Raw genomic sequence first — 22232 nt, forward strand, 5'->3', positions numbered from 1 at the left:
TCCCGCACAATGCGCAGGTCAACTGGATGCCCTGACGGCAACTGCGTCACATCGTCGTCGATGAGGGTGGGTTGCTGGTCATCCACCACCAAATCGAACGGAGATGGAGGAGACTCTAGTGTTTGAGCATCTGGACACAGATGCTCCTCTGTTAGGTTCGTGGAATCGCGACGTGGAGGGGCAGGTTGAGGGACAATGAAAGGAGCTGAGAACAGCTCTGGGGAGCAGGGGCAGTTGGGGTTATTGTTCTGTGAAGCTTGGGAATTTTGGGAGGAAGGAGGACAAGACTGTCAGGTAATAGGAGGAGAGGAGGCAGAGTCTGACTGGCTGCTGGACAATGTGCTGTAAGCGTTATCTGACAGCCATTGCAAGACCTGTTCCTGGTTCTCGGGCCTACTAAGGTTTGTACCCTGCAGTTTAGTTAATGTGGCAAGCAACCTTGGCACTGTGGAGTGGCACAATGCTTGCTGTCCCACAGGAGTAGGCACGGGACGCCCTGTGGCTTCACTGCTACCTTGCTCCCCAGAACCATTCCCCCGACCTCGCCCACGGCCTCATCCACGTCCCTTTCCGGGAGCCTTGCGCATTTTGAATTCCCAGTCAGAAACTGGCACTATATAGCAGTAGCAAGAAATGAGGGTATTTGTAAACCCAATATATTCCTGGAATTCCCAGTCAGACAATGGCACTATATGGCAGTAGCAAGAAATGAGGGTATTTGTAACCCCAATATATTCTTTGAATTCCCAGTCAGACAATGGCACTATATGTCAGTAGCAAGAAATGAGGGTATTTGTAAACCCAATATATTCCTGGAATTCCCAGTCAGACAAAGGCACTATATAGCAGTAGCAAGAAATGAGGGTATTTGTAACCCCAATATATTCTTTGAATTCCCAGTCAGACAAAGGCACTATATAGCAGTAGCAAGAAATGAGGGTATTTGTAAACCCAATATATTCTTTGAATTCCCAGTCAGAAACTGGCACTATATGGCAGTAGCAAGAAATGAGGGTATTTGTAAACCCAATATATTATTGGAATTCCCAGTCAGACAATGGCACTATATAGCAGTAGCAAGAAATGAGGGTATTTGTAAACCCAATATATTATTGGAATTCCCAGTCAGACAAAGGCACTATATAGCAGTAGCAAGAAGTGAGGGTATTTGTAACCCCAATATATTCTTTGAATTCCCAGTCAGACAAAGGCACTATATAGCAGTAGCAAGAAATGAGGGTATTTGTAAACCCAATATATTCTTTGAATTCCCAGTCAGACAAAGGCACTATATAGCAGTAGCAAGAAATGTGTATTTGTAAACCCAATATATTCTTTGAATTCCCAGTCAGAAACTGGCACTATATGGCAATAGCAAGAAATGAGGGTATTTGTAACCCCAATATATTCTTTAAATTCCCAGTCAGACAAAGGCACTATATGGCAGTAGCAAGAAATGAGGGTATTTGTAAACCCAATATATTATTGGAATTCCCAGTCAGACAAAGGCACTATATAGCAGTAGCAAGAAATGAGGGTATTTGTAACCCCAATATATTCTTTGAATTCCCAGTCAGACAAAGGCACTATATAGCAGTAGCAAGAAATGAGGGTATTTGTAAACCCAATATATTCTTTGAATTCCCAGTCAGAAACTGGCACTATATGGCAGTAGCAAGAAATGAGGGTATTTGTAAACCCAATATATTATTGGAATTCCCAGTCAGACAAAGGCACTATATAGCAGTAGCAAGAAATGAGGGTATTTGTAAACCCAATATATTCTTTGAATTCCCAGTCAGAAACTGGCACTATATGGCAGTAGCAAGAAATGAGGGTATTTGTAAACCCAATATATTATTGGAATTCCCAGTCAGACAATGGCACTATATAGCAGTAGCAAGAAATGAGGGTATTTGTAAACCCAATATATTATTGGAATTCCCAGTCAGACAAAGGCACTATATAGCAGTAGCAAGAAATGAGGGTATTTGTAAACCCAATATATTCTTGGAATTCCCAGTCAGACAATGGCACTATATGGCAGTAGCAAGAAATGAGGGTATTTGTAACCCCAATATATTCTTTGAATTCCCAGTCGGACAATGGCACTATATGGCAGTAGCAAGAAATGAGGGTATTTGTAACCCCAATATATTCTTTGAATTCCCAGTCAGACAATGGCACTATATAGCAGTAGCAAGAAATGAGGGTATTTGTAACCCCAATATATTCTTTGAATTCCCAGTCAGAAACTGGCACTATATGGCAGTAGCAAGAAATGAGGGTATTTGTAAACCCAATATATTCTTTGAATTCCCAGTCAGACAAAGGCACTATATAGCAGTAGCAAGAAATGAGGGTATTTGTAAACCCAATATATTCTTTGAATTCCCAGTCAGAAACTGGCACTATATGGCAGTAGCAAGAAATGAGGGTATTTGTAACCCCAATATATTCTTTGAATTCCCAGTCAGACAAAGGCACTATATAGCAGTAGCAAGAAATGAGGGTATTTGTAAACCCAATATATTCTTTGAATTCCCAGTCAGAAACTGGCACTATATGGCAGTAGCAAGAAATGAGGGTATTTGTAAACCCAATATATTATTGGAATTCCCAGTCAGACAATGGCACTATATAGCAGTAGCAAGAAATGAGGGTATTTGTAACCCCAATATATTCTTTGAATTCCCAGTCAGACAAAGGCACTATATAGCAGTAGCAAGAAATGAGGGTATTTGTAACCCCAATATATTCTTTGAATTCCCAGTCAGACAATGGCACTATATGGCAGTAGCAAGAAATGAGGGTATTTGTAACCCCAATATATTCTTTGAATTCCCAGTCAGAAACTGGCACTATATGGCAGTAGCAAGAAATGAGGGTATTTGTAAACCCAATATATTATTGGAATTCCCAGTCAGACAATGGCACTATATGGCAGTAGCAAAAATAGTGGGTGTATATAGCCCCAATTCTATTGCTAGGGGACTTGCAGGGTATTTCTGAGGTGAAGGTGGGGGGGCACACCGTTGGAACGGGGATTTGGGGTGTATATATGGGGTATACGGGAATACACTGTCAGTGTATTCCATTCAGGATCCTGGGAAAGCTGGGTTGCGGCGATTGAGCCCGTCAGTGCCACGTTACACTGACAAGCTTCTCCCTGGAATTGAAGTTATATGTAACCCCAATATATTCTTTGAATTCCCAGTCAGACAATGGCACTATATGGCAGTAGCAAAAATAGTGGGTGTATATAGCCCCAATTCTATTGCTAGGGGACTTGCAGGGTATTTCTGAGGTGAAGGTGGGGGGGCACACCGTTGGAACGGGGATTTGGGGTGTATATATGGGGTATACGGGAATACACTGTCAGTGTATTCCATTCAGGATCCTGGGAAAGCTGGGTTGCGGCGATTGAGCCCGTCAGTGCCACGTTACACTGACAAGCTTCTCCCTGGAATTTAGCCCTTACAAGAGCTGTTGGTTGTCTTCTCCTTCCTATCCTAGCCTGTCCCTGCCTACCCAGAATCTAACCCCTAGCTAACTGGACGGAAACCTCCGTCCCCGGTGAATTGCAAGCTCAGAATGACGCGAACCTGGGCGGCGCTGTTCTTTTAAATTAGAGGTCACATGTTTTCGGCAGCCAATGGGTTTTTCCTACTTTTTTCAAAGTCACCGGTGTCGTAGTTCCTGTCCCACCTACCTTGCGCTGTTATTGGAGCAAAAAAGGCGCCAGGGAAGGTGGGAGGGGAGACCACGCGGTGTTCGATTCGATTCGAACATGCCGAACAGCCTAATATCCGATCGAACATGAGTTCGATAGAACACTGTTCGCTCATCTCTAATAATGACATGTTTATTTGTATTGATCAATTATAGTCAGTGTACAAGTATATAATTATCTGTCTGGAGATGAAAAAGAGATGATCATATGCTAAGAACAACGTGTTAAAATTTCTTTTAATTTGCAATAATAAAAGATCAAAAGAAAGATAAAATTTTATACAAGTGTAAAGAACATTGGGCCTGGCCTAAAGCTAAATCTAATGGGCATAGGTAGGGTCTGTTCTATAACTTTTGGATATGTATGAGATGGGAATTAGGCTAGTGTTTGTGTTTGTGTTTGTGTGTTTGTGTGTTTGTGTGTGTGTGTGTTTGTGTGTGTGTGTGTTTGTGTGTTTGTGTGTTTGTGTGTTTGTGTGTGTGTGTATATATATATATATATATATATATATATATATATATATATATATATATATATATATATATATATATATATATATATTAGTCCATTCTGTACTTCAAGAGAAATTTGACATCACATCCCATTCTTAGACAGCAAGACAGGAAAAAAGGTCTATCCTCTTCAGTGGTGAGTCCTGCTTTTGTATAAATTGTAATGCTACCAAGAGAATGATCTGGAGACCCCATGGTAATACCATGAAGAGGCATTCACAAACAACTGTTATATGCATCCTAATCCTGTTATTGGGGGTTGGGTTGGCATAATGTACAGTAGCTAGCATTCTCTTGTCTTAATTTCAGGCACACTCAGCCCAGTGTTATGTTGGTTGGGTTGTGGAGCCAGTGGTAAGTCCTTTTTCTCTAAAATGTTCCAGGCAGAAATTTTTGACAAGTCCAGGCTGCATGTTCCTCATGCTAAGCTGAGTAACCTGCATGGCCTAAAAGAGCTACTATGAACAACAGTTTCTGCAGACTTGCATCCGATTGATTACATCTGTACCATCATTGGTGGGCAATTGCAAAGTGAGCTACAAGCAGCCATCTTTGATGATTTGTTGCCCAAGTGCATTCAGCGTGGTTTTGCATTTCTCGGAAATCCATAAATAACCTGATAGCATGACAAAGCTTGTATTTCTACGTGTGTCATTCCCAGTACCAGTGGCGTAACTAGGAATGGCAAGCTTTTGACATGCCCCCCCCCCCCCCCAACCGACACCGACGTCAAAGACCTCGACCGGCCCCCTCCTCCGCACTCTATTATGTCCCTTAGTGGCCCCTGCACACAGTATTATGCCCCATAGTGGCCCCTGCACACAGTATTATCCCCCATAGTGGCCCCTGCACACAGTATTATGCCCCTTAGTGGCCCCTGCACACAGTATTTTGTCCCTTACTGGCCCCTGCACACAGTATTTTGTCCCTTACTGGCCCCTGCACACAGTATCATGCCCAATAGTGTCCCCTACACACAGTATTATACCCCATTGTGGACACCCATAGACAATTATTATACTCTGGGGTCTTTTCAGACCCCAGAGTATAATAATCAGAGACTGGGGGGAATAAAAACATAAAAAATTACTGTTTCTTACCTGTCCCCGGCTCCTACGCTGTCTTCTCCGCTGCCATCCTTGTAAAATGACTTCAGATGTCACATGACCCGGGACGCAGGCCGGGTTCATGTGACATCAGACACATCAGAAAGGACGTCAGGAAGGAGGCCTGGCAGGATCGTGGAGAGGTAAGTAACAGTGTTTGTTACGTTCCCTTACCTCTCCCGGGCCTCCGATCAGTATACTTAGGGGTCTGCAAAGACCCCTGAGTATAATGATAGTATTTGTGGGGCCCGTGGTGTCACTTAATGATCCTGGCCCCTGCCCCCTAAGTGAATAGGGCCTGTAAAGGCCTATTAAAAAAAAAAAAAAACACAGTGGTAGCGGCTGTCACCGGGCCCCCTAATGGCCCGGGCCCTTTGGCAGCCGCCTCCGCTGCCTCTATGGTAGTTACGCCCCTGCCCAGTACGGTACTGAATAAATTCATTTAGTTTCCTTTTTTTTTAAGCATTTTTATACCAATAACATGTCTGTCAATACTGTGATTTCCATAATTCCAAGATTTTTAATTCCATGTGTGTAACTAGTGTAAGGGCATCCAGCTCACATGGTTGGGGAATGGCAATGACATGGTTCACACAAGCAGTAGGTTTAAAATCCCAGGGTGTTTTATTCAGCAGCTTCTTCACATAACACTATGCAAACAAAAAAAAAAAAAAAAAGAAAACCTAAGCCTGTTTGGCGCTAGCTATACACCGGCATACCTCACTATCCTAGTGCAGGTGACAAAACACGCTATCAGAAGTAGCAGCTACACTGTACAGGTCATCCCAGGAGTGTTTTCTCTCACCCTCCCTGAAAACACTGACAGCTATCCTTTTACCAGTCTTCCTTCCTCAGTAATGACCATAAGGAAGCCTCACCTGTGAGCACCTGGGACTAAAGGAAAACTCATAGAGGAGTAGGGGTGTGGACTGGAAGACTCCCACTGCCAACCTGCCCTCCAGTCCAGGAAACCAGCCCATGATGCTTAACAAAAAGAGCCCTAGCAGACTACATTCTGCAAGAGCAGCATTTTTCCTTCTGGGTTTCCGTTATCTCGCTTGGCTGAGGAAACCAGGTGAGATATACACCCCGTCCACCACTTTACCAGATAAACAAAGACAGGGTCCCATTTATACACATTATAATGTCCAAAAGTGGCCTCCAGACTGTATAACATCCCATAACAGCCCCTCCACACAGTATAATGTCCCATAGCGGCACCTCTACACAGTATAATGTTCCATAGAGCCCATTATACACTGTATAATATCCCAATGTTACCCCTTCACACAGCATAATGTCCTATAGTATCCCCTCCACACAGTGTACTGTCCTAAAGTGGCCCTTCATTGCAGTATAATGTCCCATAGTGGCCTCTTCACATAGTATAATGTCCCACAGTGGCCCCTAAGGTGCAGAACCCCAAATTTTTGGTGGTTTCAGACCCCAGAGTATATTGATTGAAGGCTCAGAGGAGGTGAAAAACATAAAAACCAGAGTTACTCACCTCACCTGAGCTCCTGAGCAACTCCCTGCTGTCTTCGGCCCCTTTAATATCACCACAAATGTGGTTTACACTGGCATAATTATGTGTCACAATGCCAACCTGACCCACGTGATGTCTGTGACATCACTAAAGAGACCCAAGGATAGAATACAGTTGCACCAGTTCCCAAGAGAGGTAAGTAATACTGTTTTTTATTATACTCTTCAGACTTCAGAATGTAATAATAGCAGTTTCAGTTCAGGGTGCATTCACACGGAGTAAAATGGAGTGTAATTTGGAGTGTAATTTTTACACGTGTAAAAAATGTACACGTGTATTTTGGAGCGTTTTTTTTTACATGTGGCGTTTACGGAACGTTTTTTGGAGCGTTTACGCGTGTAGAAAAACACGCTCTGTAAACGCTCCAAAAAACGCTCCGTAAACGCCACGTGTAAAAAAAACGCTCCAAAATACGCGCGTAAATACGCACTCCAAATTACACTCCATTTTACTCCGTGTGAATGCACCCTCAGACGTATTTGGTCTGAATGGAACTGCCAGACAAACCTCACAAATCTCCCAGGTTTTGCCCAATAAATTATCTTGCCTGTGGCCTTACTTACCAAGCGCTGCCCCTACTTGTAGCCCACTCCACTTCCCCTTTTGCTCCCCAGGGCTCCATATAACGTTGCTGTCAGCAACGTCCTGATGCTGGTCACTGACAGCAACGCGATTATGAAAGGCACAGAAAGGAAAAAGAGGAAGCAGTGAGGTCGTGAGCAGGAACGAGGATTGATAAGTAAATAGAGCCAGTTACCTGCTGGGGTTAGTCCGGAAGATTACATCCTATGTAAAAAATCAGCAGGGGCCCCATAAGGTTGCAGGCTACTATGGTGGCATTTACACCACAGTATGATGAATGTACTTTGATCAGCTAGGCTCTGCACAGTAATGCGCCTAGTGTCAGTTTTCAATAAATGAGTATACATTTAGAAATTCAAAATATATGGATAAAACGAAAACTGAAACAGAAACCCATAAATTAAATACAGTAAAGAATATAACACAATTTTAAAGAGAGAGAACGATAATGATTTTCTACTGTAGATAGTAAACAACTCTTTCACATACTAGATGAACTTATGTCTTCCTTTGGCTCTACACACTATATAATGAGCAGGTATGCAAAGTCTGTAATATATCCTAGATACAGTTCTGTACATTCTTTGAAATTCTGATGTTCCTACAAACCTTTCTTCTGAATATATGAAACACATAATCCAAAGTGAATTCTAATCAGATAATATTAGTAAACCTAATGTACACAGTACATTTTTACTAATTAGTAAACCTAATGGGAGCAGTTCTCCTGCAATGTACTACAAATAGAAAAGTGGCCAGTGCACAGAAAGTTCTGCACAGTAAGCGCATAAGGAGGAAGTTGTTCTGCCAAGTCTGAATTTAGCCGTCCATTTATCAGTACAGTAACAGCACAATCCATAGTCTATGTAAAATTACATAAACATCAGGTTTCACAGTGAAATATTAAAACATCAGAAATGAGCTTCAATATTTGAAAAAAAAAAAAAAAAAATTCACTTAAAGGGTTGTCAAACCAAAACCAAAAAGAATTAAAAGTTCAAATCACCCATATATATATAATCACAAAATTGTTGTGAAAATCATACAGATTACATATTCCTGTGTCTGAAAACGCCCAGTCTGCATTCTTATAAAAATATTTTTCCCGTACCGGAAAGTGCCGAACTGCTGCCTTTTTCCTGTTTCACCTCCCATAAAATCTGAATAAAAAGTGATCAAACCAATAGACCCCAAAATGGTATAGTTAAAAATTACACCTAACCCTACAAAAAAGATACCCTATGTATCCCAGTACACGGTAATATAAAAAAAAAGTTATGAATGTCAGAATATGGCAACTGTCAGAATTTTTTTTTTTTGCAAAGTTTTGGATTTTTATTAAGGGGTTAAAATGTAAATAAAACTATATCAATTTGGTATGGTCAGAATCGTACTGAAACATAGAATATAGGTGACATGTCAGCCGTACAAATGCATTTTTTCTCCCGTTCTGATTTTTTTCCCCAGCTTCCTAGTACAGTGTACAGAATAATAAATGGTACCATCGTGAAGTACAATTTGTGCCGCAAACATATGGCTCTGTGAACTGAAAAATAGCAAAGTTATGGGGCTTGGAAGGCAGGGAGTCAAAAACAAAAATTGAAATAAAAAAAAATTCCTTTGGCGAGAAGGGGTTAACATTAGAGATGAGCGAACACTAAAATGTTCGAGGTTCGAAATTCGATTCGAACAGCCGCTCAATGTTCGTGTGTTCGAACGGGTTTCGAACCCCATTATAGTCTATGGGGAACAGATACTCGTTAAGGGGGAAACCCAAATCCGTGTCTGGAGGGTCACCAAGTCCACTATGACACCCCAGGAAATGATGCCAACACCTCTGGAATGACACTGGGACAGCAGGGGAAGCATGTCTGGGGGCATCTAACACACCAAAGACCCTCTATTACCCCAACATCACAGCCTAACAACTACACACTTTACACACTCAATACCACCTCTCTGACAGTAGGAAAACACCTTGAAACGTGTATTTGGCACTTGCAGTGAGGAGAGCTTGTCACCAGCAGTGAATTTGGCCCTTGTAGTAAGTTGAGGTTGGCACCAACATTTGTTTTGAAAATCAGGGTGGATTGAGCCTCTAACCAGCAGAGTTTGGGCAAATTCATGGTGGAGGGAGCCTCTAAAAACCCCAGTTTGGACCAATTCATGGTGGAGGGAGCCTCTAACCAGCCCAGTTTGGGCAAATTCATGGTGGAGGGAGCCTCTAAAAAACCCAGTTTGGACCAATTCATGGTGGAGGGAGCCTCTAACCAGCCCAGTTTGGGCAAATTCATGGTGGAGGGAGCCTCTAACCAGCCCAGTTTGGACCAATTAATGGTGGAGGGAGCCTCTAACCAGCCCAGTTTGGACCAATTAATGGTGGAGGGAGCCTCTAACCACCCCAGTTTGGACCAATTCATGGTGGAGGGAGCCTCTAAACAGCCCAGTTTGGGCAAATTCATGGTGGAGGGAGCCTCTAAAAAACCCAGTTTGGACCAATTCATGGTGGAGGGAGCCTCTAACCAGCCCAGTTTGGACCAATTAATGGTGGAGGGAGCCTCTAAACAGCCAAGTTTGGACCAATTCATGGTGGAGGGAGCCTCTAAAAACCCCAGTTTGGACCAATTCATGGTGGAGGGAGCCTCTAACCAGCCCAGTTTGGGCATATTCATGGTGGAGGGAGCCTCTAAACAGCCCAGTTTGGGCAAATTCATGGTGGAGGGAGCCTCTAACCAGCCCAGTTTGGACCAATTAATGGTGGAGGGAGCCTCTAACCAGCCCAGTTTGGACCAATTAATGGTGGAGGGAGCCTCTAACCAGCCCAGTTTGGACCAATTAATGGTGGAGGGAGCCTCTAACCACCCCAGTTTGGACCAATTCATGGTGGAGGGAGCCTCTAACCAGCCCAGTTTGGACCAATTAATGGTGGAGGGAGCCTCTAAAAAACCCAGTTTGGACCAATTCATGGTGGAGGGAGCCTCTAAACAGCCCAGTTTGGGCAAATTCATGGTGGAGGGAGCCTCTAAAAAACCCAGTTTGGACCAATTCATGGTGGAGGGAGCCTCTAACCAGCCCAGTTTGGACCAATTAATGGTGGAGGGAGCCTCTAAACAGCCAAGTTTGGACCAATTCATGGTGGAGGGAGCCTCTAAAAACCCCAGTTTGGACCAATTCATGGTGGAGGGAGCCTCTAACCAGCCCAGTTTGGACCAATTAATGGTGGAGGGAGCCTCTAACCAGCCCAGTTTGGACCAATTAATGGTGGAGGGAGCCTCTAACCACCCCAGTTTGGACCAATTCATGGTGGAGGGAGCCTCTAAACAGCCCAGTTTGGGCAAATTCATGGTGGAGGGAGCCTCTAAAAACCCGTTTGGACCAATTCATGGTGGAGGGAGCCTCTAACCAGCCCAGTTTGGGCAAATTCATGGTGGAGGGAGCCTCTAAACAGCCCAGTTTGGGCAAATTCATGGTGGAGGGAGCCTCTAACCAGCCCAGTTTGGACCAATTAATGGTGGAGGGAGCCTCTAACCAGCCCAGTTTGGACCAATTAATGGTGGAGGGAGCCTCTAACCAGCCCAGTTTGGACCAATTAATGGTGGAGGGAGCCTCTAACCACCCCAGTTTGGACCAATTCATGGTGGAGGGAGCCTCTAACCAGCCCAGTTTGGACCAATTCATGGTGGAGGGAGCCTCTAAAAAACCCAGTTTGGACCAATTCATGGTGGAGGGAGCCTCTAAACAGCCCAGTTTGGGCAAATTCATGGTGGAGGGAGCCTCTAAAAAACCCAGTTTGGACCAATTCATGGTGGAGGGAGCCTCTAACCAGCCCAGTTTGGACCAATTAATGGTGGAAGGAGCCTCTAAACAGCCAAGTTTGGACCAATTCATGGTGGAGGGAGCCTCTAAAAACCCCAGTTTGGACCAATTCATGGTGGAGGGAGCCTCTAACCAGCCCAGTTTGGACCAATTAATGGTGGAGGGAGCCTCTAACCAGCCCAGTTTGGACCAATTAATGGTGGAGGGAGCCTCTAACCACCCCAGTTTGGACCAATTCATGGTGGAGGGAGCCTCTAAACAGCCCAGTTTGGGCAAATTCATGGTGGAGGGAGCCTCTAAAAAACCCAGTTTGGACCAATTCATTGTGGAGGGAGCCTCTAACCAGCCCAGTTTGGACCAATTAATGGTGGAGGGAGCCTCTAAACAGCCAAGTTTGGACCAATTCATGGTGGAGGGAGCCTCTAAAAACCCCAGTTTGGACCAATTCATGGTGGAGGGAGCCTCTAACCAGCCCAGTTTGGACCAATTAATGGTGGAGGGAGCCTCTAACCAGCCCAGTTTGGACCAATTAATGGTGGAGGGAGCCTCTAACCACCCCAGTTTGGACCAATTCATGGTGGAGGGAGCCTCTAAACAGCCCAGTTTGGGCAAATTCATGGTGGATGGAGCCTCTAAAAAACCCAGTTTGGACCAATTCATGGTGGAGGGAGCCTCTAACCAGCCCAGTTTGGACCAATTAATGGTGGAGGGAGCCTCTAAACAGCCAAGTTTGGACCAATTCATGGTGGAGGGAGCCTCTAAAAACCCCAGTTTGGACCAATTCATGGTGGAGGGAGCCTCTAACCAGCCCAGTTTGGGCAAATTCATGGTGGAGGGAGCCTCTAAACAGCCCAGTTTGGGCAAATTCATGGTGGAGGGAGCCTCTAACCAGCCCAGTTTGGACCAATTAATGGTGGAGGGAGCCTCTAACCAGCCCAGTTTGGACCAATTCATGGTGGAGGGAGCCTCTAACCAGCCCAGTTTGGACCAATTAATGGTGGAGGGAGCCTCTAACCACCCCAGTTTGGACCAATTCATGGTGGAGGGAGCCTCTAACCAGCCCAGTTTGGACCAATTCATGGTGGAGGGAGCCTCTAAAAAACCCAGTTTGGACCAATTCATGGTGGAGGGAGCCTCTAAACAGCCCAGTTTGGGCAAATTCATGGTGGAGGGAGCCTCTAAAAAACCCAGTTTGGACCAATTCATGGTGGAGGGAGCCTCTAACCAGCCCAGTTTGGACCAATTAATGGTGGAGGGAGCCTCTAAACAGCCAAGTTTGGACCAATTCATGGTGGAGGGAGCCTCTAAAAACCCCAGTTTGGACCAATTCATGGTGGAGGGAGCCTCTAACCAGCCCAGTTTGGACCAATTAATGGTGGAGGGAGCCTCTAACCAGCCCAGTTTGGACCAATTAATGGTGGAGGGAGCCTCTAACCACCCCAGTTTGGACCAATTCATGGTGGAGGGAGCCTCTAAACAGCCAAGTTTGGACCAATTCATGGTGAAGGGAGCCTCTAAAAACCCGTTTGGACCAATTCATGGTGGAGGGAGCCTCTAACCAGCCCAGTTTGGGCAAATTCATGGTGGAGGGAGCCTCTAAACAGCCCAGTTTGGGCAAATTCATGGTGGAGGGAGCCTCTAACCAGCCCAGTTTGGACCAATTAATGGTGGAGGGAGCCTCTAACCAGCCCAGTTTGGACCAATTAATGGTGGAGGGAGCCTCTAACCACCCCAGTTTGGACCAATTCATGGTGGAGGGAGCCTCTAAACAGCCAAGTTTGGACCAATTCATGGTGGAGGGAGCCTCTAAAAACCCCAGTTTGGACTAATTCATGGTGGAGGGAGCCTCTAACCAGCCCAGTTTGGACCAATTAATGGTGGAGGGAGCCTCTAAACAGCCAAGTTTTGGGAAATTCATGGTGGAGGGAGCCTCTAACCAGCCCAGTTTGGACCAATTCATGGTGGAGGGAGCCTCTAAACAGCCCAGTTTGGGCAAATTCATGGTGGAGGGAGCCTCTAAAAAACCCAGTTTGGACCAATTCATGGTGGAGGGAGCCTCTAACCAGCCCAGTTTGGACCAATTAATGGTGGAGGGAGCCTCTAAACAGCCAAGTTTGGACCAATTCATGGTGGAGGGAGCCTCTAAAAACCCCAGTTTGGACCAATTCATGGTGGAGGGAGCCTCTAACCAGCCCAGTTTGGGCAAATTCATGGTGGAGGGAGCCTCTAAACAGCCCAGTTTGGGCAAATTCATGGTGGAGGGAGCCTCTAACCAGCCCAGTTTGGACCAATTAATGGTGGAGGGAGCCTCTAACCAGCCCAGTTTGGACCAATTAATGGTGGAGGGAGCCTCTAACCAGCCCAGTTTGGACCAATTAATGGTGGAGGGAGCCTCTAACCACCCCAGTTTGGATCAATTCATGGTGGAGGGAGCCTCTAACCAGCCCAGTTTGGACCAATTCATGGTGGAGGGAGCCTCTAAAAAACCCAGTTTGGACCAATTCATGGTGGAGGGAGCCTCTAAACAGCCCAGTTTGGGCAAATTCATGGTGGAGGGAGCCTCTAAACAGCCCAGTTTGGGCAAATTCATGGTGGAGGGAGCCTCTAACCAGCCCAGTTTGGACCAATTAATGGTGGAGGGAGCCTCTAACCAGCCCAGTTTGGACCAATTCATGGTGGAGGGAGCCTCTAAACAGCCCAGTTTTGGCAAATTCATGGTGGAAGGAGCCTCTAACCAGCAGAGTTGTGGGAAAGCAGGGTGGAGGGAGCCTCTAACCAGCAGAGTTGGTGGAAATCAGGGTGGAGGGAGCCTCTAACCAGCAGAGTTGGGGGAAATCATGTTGGAGGGAGCCTAGTATTAGCAGAATTGTGCAACGCTTATGGTGGATGAGTATGAGGATGCGGAGGAATTGGAGAGGTTGAGTACAGACATGGAGTTTCATGTTGGGGTGCTTTACACAGGTGGGCACAAAAATGAAGGCTCTATCCAGTGGTGGTTCATTTTTATCAAAGTGAGCCGGTCGGCACTCTCAGCTGACAGACGGGTGCGCTTGTCAGTGATGATGCCACCGGCTGCACTGAACACCCTCTCAGATAGGACGCTGGCGGCAGGACAGGACAGCACCTCCAAGGCATATAGGGCAAGTTCAAGCCACAGGTCCAACTTCGACACCCAATACGTGTAGGGCGCAGAGGGGTCGGAGAGGACAGGGCTGTGGTCGGAAAGGTATTCCCGCAACATGCGCCTATACTTCTCACGCCTGGTGACACTAGGACCCTCCGTGGCGGCACTTTGGCGAGGGGGTGCCATCAAGGTGTCCCAGACCTTAGACAGTGTGCCCCTCGTTTGTGTGGACCGGTGAGAACTTGGTTGCCTACTGGAGGAACTGCCCTCCCTGCCGCCAACGTCACATGCTGGAAACATCTCCATCATATTCTGCACCAATTGCCTGTGGCAAGCATTGATGCGATTGGCCCTCCCCTCTACCGGAATAAAAGACGAGATGTTGTTTTTATACCGGGGGTCAAGGATAGCAAAGATCCAGTACTGGTTGTCCTCCATGATTTTGACAATACGCTTGTCGGTTGTAAAGCACCCCAACATGAACTCAGCCATGTCTGCCACAGTGTTAGTTGGCATGACTCCTCTGGCCCCACCGGAAAGTTCAATCTCCATTTCCTCCTCATCCTCCATGTCTACCCATCCGCGCTGCAACAATGGGACGATTCGAAGTTGCCCGGAAGCCTCCTGTATCACCATCACATCATCGGACAACTCTTCTTCCTCCTCCTCCTCCTCCTCCTCCTCCATTAAACGCAGTGAAGCGGACAGATGTGTGGACCTACTCTCCAGCTGTGACGGATCGGATGCTATCCCTAACTCCTCTGTGTGATCTGAGTTATCCCTGATGTCAATCAGGGATTCTCTCAGAACACACAAGAGCGGGATTGTAAGGCTCACCATCGCATCCTCAGAGCTCACCCTCCTTGTGGACTCCTCAAAGACCCGTAGGATGTCACAAAGGTCTCTCATCCATGGCCACTCATGGATGTGAAACTGAGGCAGCTGACTTTGTGGCACCCTAGGGTTTTGTAGCTGGTATTCCATCAAAGGTCTCTGCTGCTCAACCACTCTATTCAACATCTGAAACGTTGAGTTCCAGCGTGTGGGGACGTCGCACAAAAGCCGGTGTTGTGGCACATGCAGGCGTTGCTGGAGAGATTTTAAGCTAGCAGCGGCTACTGTCGACTTGCGAAAGTGGGCGCACATGCGCCGCACTTTCACCAGTAGCTCTGGAACATTGGGGTAGCTCTTTAGGAAACGTTGCACCACTAGGTTGAAGACGTGGGCCAGGCATGGAACATGTTGGAGTCCGGCAAGCTCCAGAGCTGCTACCAGGTTCCGGCCGTTATCACAAACGACCATGCCTGGGCCCAGGTGCAGCGGCTCAAACCATATTGCCGTCTCATCGAGGAGGGCATCCCTCACCTCGGAGGCAGTGTGCTGTCTGTCCCCCAAGCTGATCAGCTTCAGCACAGCCTGCTGACGTCTACCAACGCCAGTGCTGCAACGTTTCCAACTCGTAGCTGGGGTCAATCTAACAGCGGAGGAGGAGGCGGTGGCGGAGGAGGAGGCGGTGGCGGAGGAGGAGGCGGTAGAGGAGGAGGAGGAGGGGGGTGTTCTTCTCGTGTCCCTGCCAGGAATGTTAGGCGGGGAGACGAGGTACACCGGGCCAGTTTGGGAAGCAGTCCCAGCCTCAACTACATTCACCCAGTGTGCCGTCAGTGAAATGTAGCGTCCCTGTCCGCATGCACTTGTCCACGCGTCGGTGGTCAAGTGGACCTTTGTGCAAAGCGCGGAACTAAGGGCCCGCCTGATGTTGAGTGACACGTGCTGGTGCAAGGCGGGGACGGCACACCGGGAGAAGTAGTGACGGCTAGGGACGGCATAGCGAGGTGCCGCAGTTGCCATCAGGTCCAGGAAGGCGGGAGTTTCAACAAGCCGGAACGCCAACATCTCCTGGGCCAGCAGTTTAGCGATGTTGGCGTTCAAGGCTTGCGCGTGTGGGTGGTTAGCAGTGTATTTCTGCCGCCGCTCCAATGTCTGAGAGATGGTGGGTTGTTGTAAAGAAACGCCTGATGGTGCCTTTGATGGTGCAGGAGAAGGAGATAAGACAGGACCAGGGGAGGATGAGGTAGAAGTCAACAAAGTGGCGGAGGCAGATGAAGTGGTGTCCTGGCTCGTCCTCTGGAGTGCATCGCCAGCACAGTCAGCAGTGGCAGTGGCAGAGGCAGAGGCAGTGGCAGAGGCAGTGGCAGTGGCGTGAACGGCAGGCGGCCTTTGTCCTGCCGTTGCTGCCTGCCACTGATTCCAGTGCTTGGATTCCAAATGACGGCGCATTGAAGTGGTGGACAGGTTGCTCTTCTCAGAGCCCCTAATCAATTTCGAGAGGCAAATTGTGCAGACAACACTATATCTGTCCTCGGCGCATTCCTTGAAAAAACTCCACACCTTCGAGAAACGTGCCCTCGAGGTGGGAGTTTTTCGGGGCTGGGTACGAACTGGAACATCTTGGGAGATTCCGGGTGTGGCCTGGCTTCGCCTAAGCTGCTGACCTCTGCCTCTGCCTCTAGCTACCCTTTTTGGTGCTGCACCTGCCTCAACATCCACACTACTTTCCCCGCTTGACATCCCCCCTGTCCAGGTCGGGTCAGTGTCCTCATCATCCACCACTTCCTCTTCCAACTCCTGTCTCATCTCCTCCTCCCGCACAATGCGCCGGTCAACTGGATGCCCTGACGGCAACTGCGTCACATCATCGTCGATGAGGGTGGGTTGCTGGTCATCCACCACCAAATCGAACGGAGATGGAGGAGACTCTAGTGTTTGAGCATCTGGACACAGATGCTCCTCTGTTAGGTTCGTGGAATCGTGACGTGGAGAGGCAGGTTGAGGGACAATGAAAGGAGCGGAGAACAGCTCTGGGGAGCAGGGACAGTTTGGGTTATTGTTCTGTAAAGCTTCGGAATTTTGGGAGGAAGGAAGACAAGACTGTTGGGTAATAGGAGGAGAGGAGGCAGAGTCTGACTGGCTGCTGGACAATGTGCTGTAAGCGTTCTCTGACAGCCATTGCAAGACCTGTTCCTGGTTCTCGGGCCTACTAAGGTTTGTACCCTGCAGTTTAGTTAATGTGGCAAGCAACCCTGGCACTGTGGAGTGGCGCAATGCTTGCTGCCCCACAGGAGTAGGCACGGGACGCCCTGTGGCTTCACTGCTACCTTGCTCCCCAGAACCATTCCCCCGACCTCGCCCACGGCCTCGTCCACGTCCCTTTCCGGGAGCCTTGCGCATTTTGAATTCCTAGTTAGAAATTGGCACTGTATACCAGTAGTAAAAATTGTGGGTGCACGTAACCCCAATATATTCTTTGAATTCCCAGTCAGACACTGGCACTATATGGCAGTAGCAAGAAATGAGGGTATTTGTATTCCCAATATACTCTTTAAATTCCCAGTCAGACAATGGCACTGTATACCAGTAGTAAAAATTGTGGGTGCACGTAACCCCAATATATTCTTTGAATTCCCAGTCAGAAACTGGCACTATATGGCAGTAGCAAGAAATGAGGGTATTTGTATTCCCAATATACTCTTTGAATTCCCAGTCAGACAATGGCACTGTATACCAGTAGTAAAAATTGTGGGTGCACGTAACCCCAATATATTCTTTGAATTACCAGTCAGAAACTGGCACTATATGGCAGTAGCAAGAAATGAGGGTATTTATAACCCCAATATATTCTTTGAATTCCCAGTCAGACAATGGCACTGTATACCAGTAGTAAAAATTGTGGGTGCACGTAACCCCAATATATTCTTTGAATTCCCAGTCAGAAACTGGCACTATATGGCAGTAGCAAGAAATGAGGGTATTTGTATTCCCAATATACTCTTTAAATTCCCAGTCAGACAATGGCACTGTATACCAGTAGTAAAAATTGTGGGTGCACGTAACCCCAATATATTCTTTGAATTCCCAGTCAGACACTGGCACTATATGGCAGTAGCAAGAAATGAGGGTATTTGTATTCCCAATATACTCTTTAAATTCCCAGTCAGACAATGGCACTGTATACCAGTAGTAAAAATTGTGGGTGCACGTAACCCCAATATATTCTTTGAATTCCCAGTCAGAAACTGGCACTATATGGCAGTAGCAAGAAATGAGGGTATTTGTATTCCCAATATACTCTTTGAATTCCCAGTCAGACAATGGCACTGTATACCAGTAGTAAAAATTGTGGGTGCACGTAACCCCAATATATTCTTTGAATTACCAGTCAGAAACTGGCACTATATGGCAGTAGCAAGAAATGAGGGTATTTATAACCCCAATATATTCTTTGAATTCCCAGTCAGACAATGGCACTGTATACCAGTAGTAAAAATTGTGGGTGCACGTAACCCCAATATATTCTTTGAATTCCCAGTCAGAAACTGGCACTATATGGCAGTAGCAAGAAATGAGGGTATTTGTATTCCCAATATACTCTTTGAATTCCCAGTCAGACAATGGCACTGTATACCAGTAGTAAAAATTGTGGGTGCACGTAACCCCAATATATTCTTTGAATTACCAGTCAGAAACTGGCACTATATGGCAGTAGCAAGAAATGAGGGTATTTATAACCCCAATATATTCTTTGAATTCCCAGTCAGACAATGGCACTGTATACCAGTAGTAAAAATTGTGGGTGCACGTAACCCCAATATATTCTTTGAATTCCCAGTCAGAAACTGGCACTATATGGCAGTAGCAAGAAATGAGGGTATTTGTATTCCCAATATACTCTTTGAATTCCCAGTCAGACAATGGCACTGTATACCAGTAGTAAAAATTGTGGGTGCACGTAACCCCAATATATTCTTTGAATTACCAGTCAGAAACTGGCACTATATGGCAGTAGCAAGAAATGAGGGTATTTATAACCCCAATATATTCTTTGAATTCCCAGTCAGACAATGGCACTGTATACCAGTAGTAAAAATTGTGGGTGCACGTAACCCCAATATATTCTTTGAATTCCCAGTCAGAAACTGGCACTATATGGCAGTAGCAAGAAATGAGGGTATTTGTATTCCCAATATACTCTTTGAATTCCCAGTCAGACAATGGCACTGTATACCAGTAGTAAAAATTGTGGGTGCACGTAACCCCAATATATTCTTTGAATTACCAGTCAGAAACTGGCACTATATGGCAGTAGCAAGAAATGAGGGTATTTATAACCCCAATATATTCTTTGAATTCCCAGTCAGACAATGGCACTGTATACCAGTAGTAAAAATTGTGGGTGCACGTAACCCCAATATATTCTTTGAATTCCCAGTCAGAAACTGGCACTATATGGCAGTAGCAAGAAATGAGGGTATTTGTATTCCCAATATACTCTTTGAATTCCCAGTCAGACAATGGCACTGTATACCAGTAGTAAAAATTGTGGGTGCACGTAACCCCAATATATTCTTTGAATTACCAGTCAGAAACTGGCACTATATGGCAGTAGCAAGAAATGAGGGTATTTATAACCCCAATATATTCTTTGAATTCCCAGTCAGACAATGGCACTGTATACCAGTAGTAAAAATTGTGGGTGCACGTAACCCCAATATATTCTTTGAATTACCAGTCAGAAACTGGCACTATATGGCAGTAGCAAGAAATGAGGGTATTTATAACCCCAATATATTCTTTGAATTCCCAGTCAGACAATGGCACTGTATACCAGTAGTAAAAATTGTGGGTGCACGTAACCCCAATATATTCTTTGAATTACCAGTCAGAAACTGGCACTATATGGCAGTAGCAAGAAATGAGGGTATTTGTATTCCCAATATACTCTTTGAATTCCCAGTCAGACAATGGCACTGTATACCAGTAGTAAAAATTGTGGGTGCACGTAACCCCAATATATTCTTTGAATTACCAGTCAGAAACTGGCACTATATGGCAGTAGCAAGAAATGAGGGTATTTATAACCCCAATATATTCTTTGAATTCCCAGTCAGACAATGGCACTGTATACCAGTAGTAAAAATTGTGGGTGCACGTAACCCCAATATATTCTTTGAATTCCCAGTCAGAAACTGGCACTATATGGCAGTAGCAAGAAATGAGGGTATTTGTATTCCCAATATACTCTTTGAATTCCCAGTCAGACAATGGCACTGTATACCAGTAGTAAAAATTGTGGGTGCACGTAACCCCAATATATTCTTTGAATTACCAGTCAGAAACTGGCACTATATGGCAGTAGCAAGAAATGAGGGTATTTATAACCCCAATATATTCTTTGAATTCCCAGTCAGACAATGGCACTGTATACCAGTAGTAAAAATTGTGGGTGCACGTAACCCCAATATATTCTTTGAATTACCAGTCAGAAACTGGCACTATATGGCAGTAGCAAGAAATGAGGGTATTTGTATTCCCAATATACTCTTTGAATTCCCAGTCAGACAATGGCACTGTATACCAGTAGTAAAAATTGTGGGTGCACGTAACCCCAATATATTCTTTGAATTACCAGTCAGAAACTGGCACTATATGGCAGTAGCAAGAAATGAGGGTATTTATAACCCCAATATATTCTTTGAATTCCCAGTCAGACAATGGCACTGTATACCAGTAGTAAAAATTGTGGGTGCACGTAACCCCAATATATTCTTTGAATTCCCAGTCAGACACTGGCACTATATGGCAGTAGCAAGAAATGAGGGTATTTGTATTCCCAATATATTCTTTGAATTCCCAGTCAGACAATGGCACTGTATACCAGTAGTAAAAATTGTGGGTGCACGTAACCCCAATATATTCTTTGAATTACCAGTCAGAAACTGGCACTATATGGCAGTAGCAAGAAATGAGGGTATTTGTATTCCCAATATATTCTTTGAATTCCCAGTCAGACAATGGCACTGTATACCAGTAGTAAAAATTGTGGGTGCACGTAACCCCAATATATTCTTTGAATTCCCAGTCAGACACTGGCACTATATGGCAGTAGCAAGAAATGAGGGTATTTGTATTCCCAATATATTCTTTGAATTCCCAGTCAGACAATGGCACTGTATACCAGTAGTAAAAATTGTGGGTGTATATAGCCCCAATTCTATTGCTAGGGGACTTGCAGGGTATTTCTGGGGTGAAGGTGGGGGGGCACACCGTTGGAACGGGTATCGGGGTATATATCGGGTATACGGGAATACACTGACAGTGTATTCCATTCAGGATCCTGGGAAAGCTGGGTTGCGGCGATTGAGCCCGTCAGTGCCACGTTACACTGACAAGCTTCTCCCTGGAATTTAGCTCTTACAAGAGCTGTTGGTTGTCTTCTCCTTCCTATCCTAGCCTGTCCCTGCCTACCCAGAATCTAAGCCCTAGCTAGCTGGACGGAAACCTCCGTCCTCGGTGAATTGCAAGCTCAGAATGACGCGAACCTGGGCGGCGCTGTTCTTTTAAATTAGAGGTCACATGTATTCGGCAGCCAATGGGTTTTGCCTACTTTTTTCAACGTCACCGGTGTCGTAGTTCCTGTCCCACCTACCCTGCGCTGTTATTGGAGCAAAAAAGGCGCCAGGGAAGGTGGGAGGGGAATCGAGTAATGGCGCACTTTACCACGCGGTGTTCGATTCGATTCGAACATGCCGAACAGCCTAATATCCGATCGAACATGAGTTCGATAGAACACTGTTCGCTCATCTCTAGTTAACATATATAGATTTTATACCACAATTCCATGCTCATGTTCCTGTCATATTACTACCCTCTTACTATCATAGGGCACCCACAGAATTGCTGCCTTTGTGTGTCTACAAATTAGAAGTAGAATTATAGCACAGTTAATCTCAAGAAAAACTGTTAACTGTCAGAAAGA

The sequence above is a fragment of the Leptodactylus fuscus genome, chromosome 4 (assembly GCF_031893055.1).
Source record: "Leptodactylus fuscus isolate aLepFus1 chromosome 4, aLepFus1.hap2, whole genome shotgun sequence".
NCBI lineage: Eukaryota > Metazoa > Chordata > Amphibia > Anura > Leptodactylidae > Leptodactylus > Leptodactylus fuscus.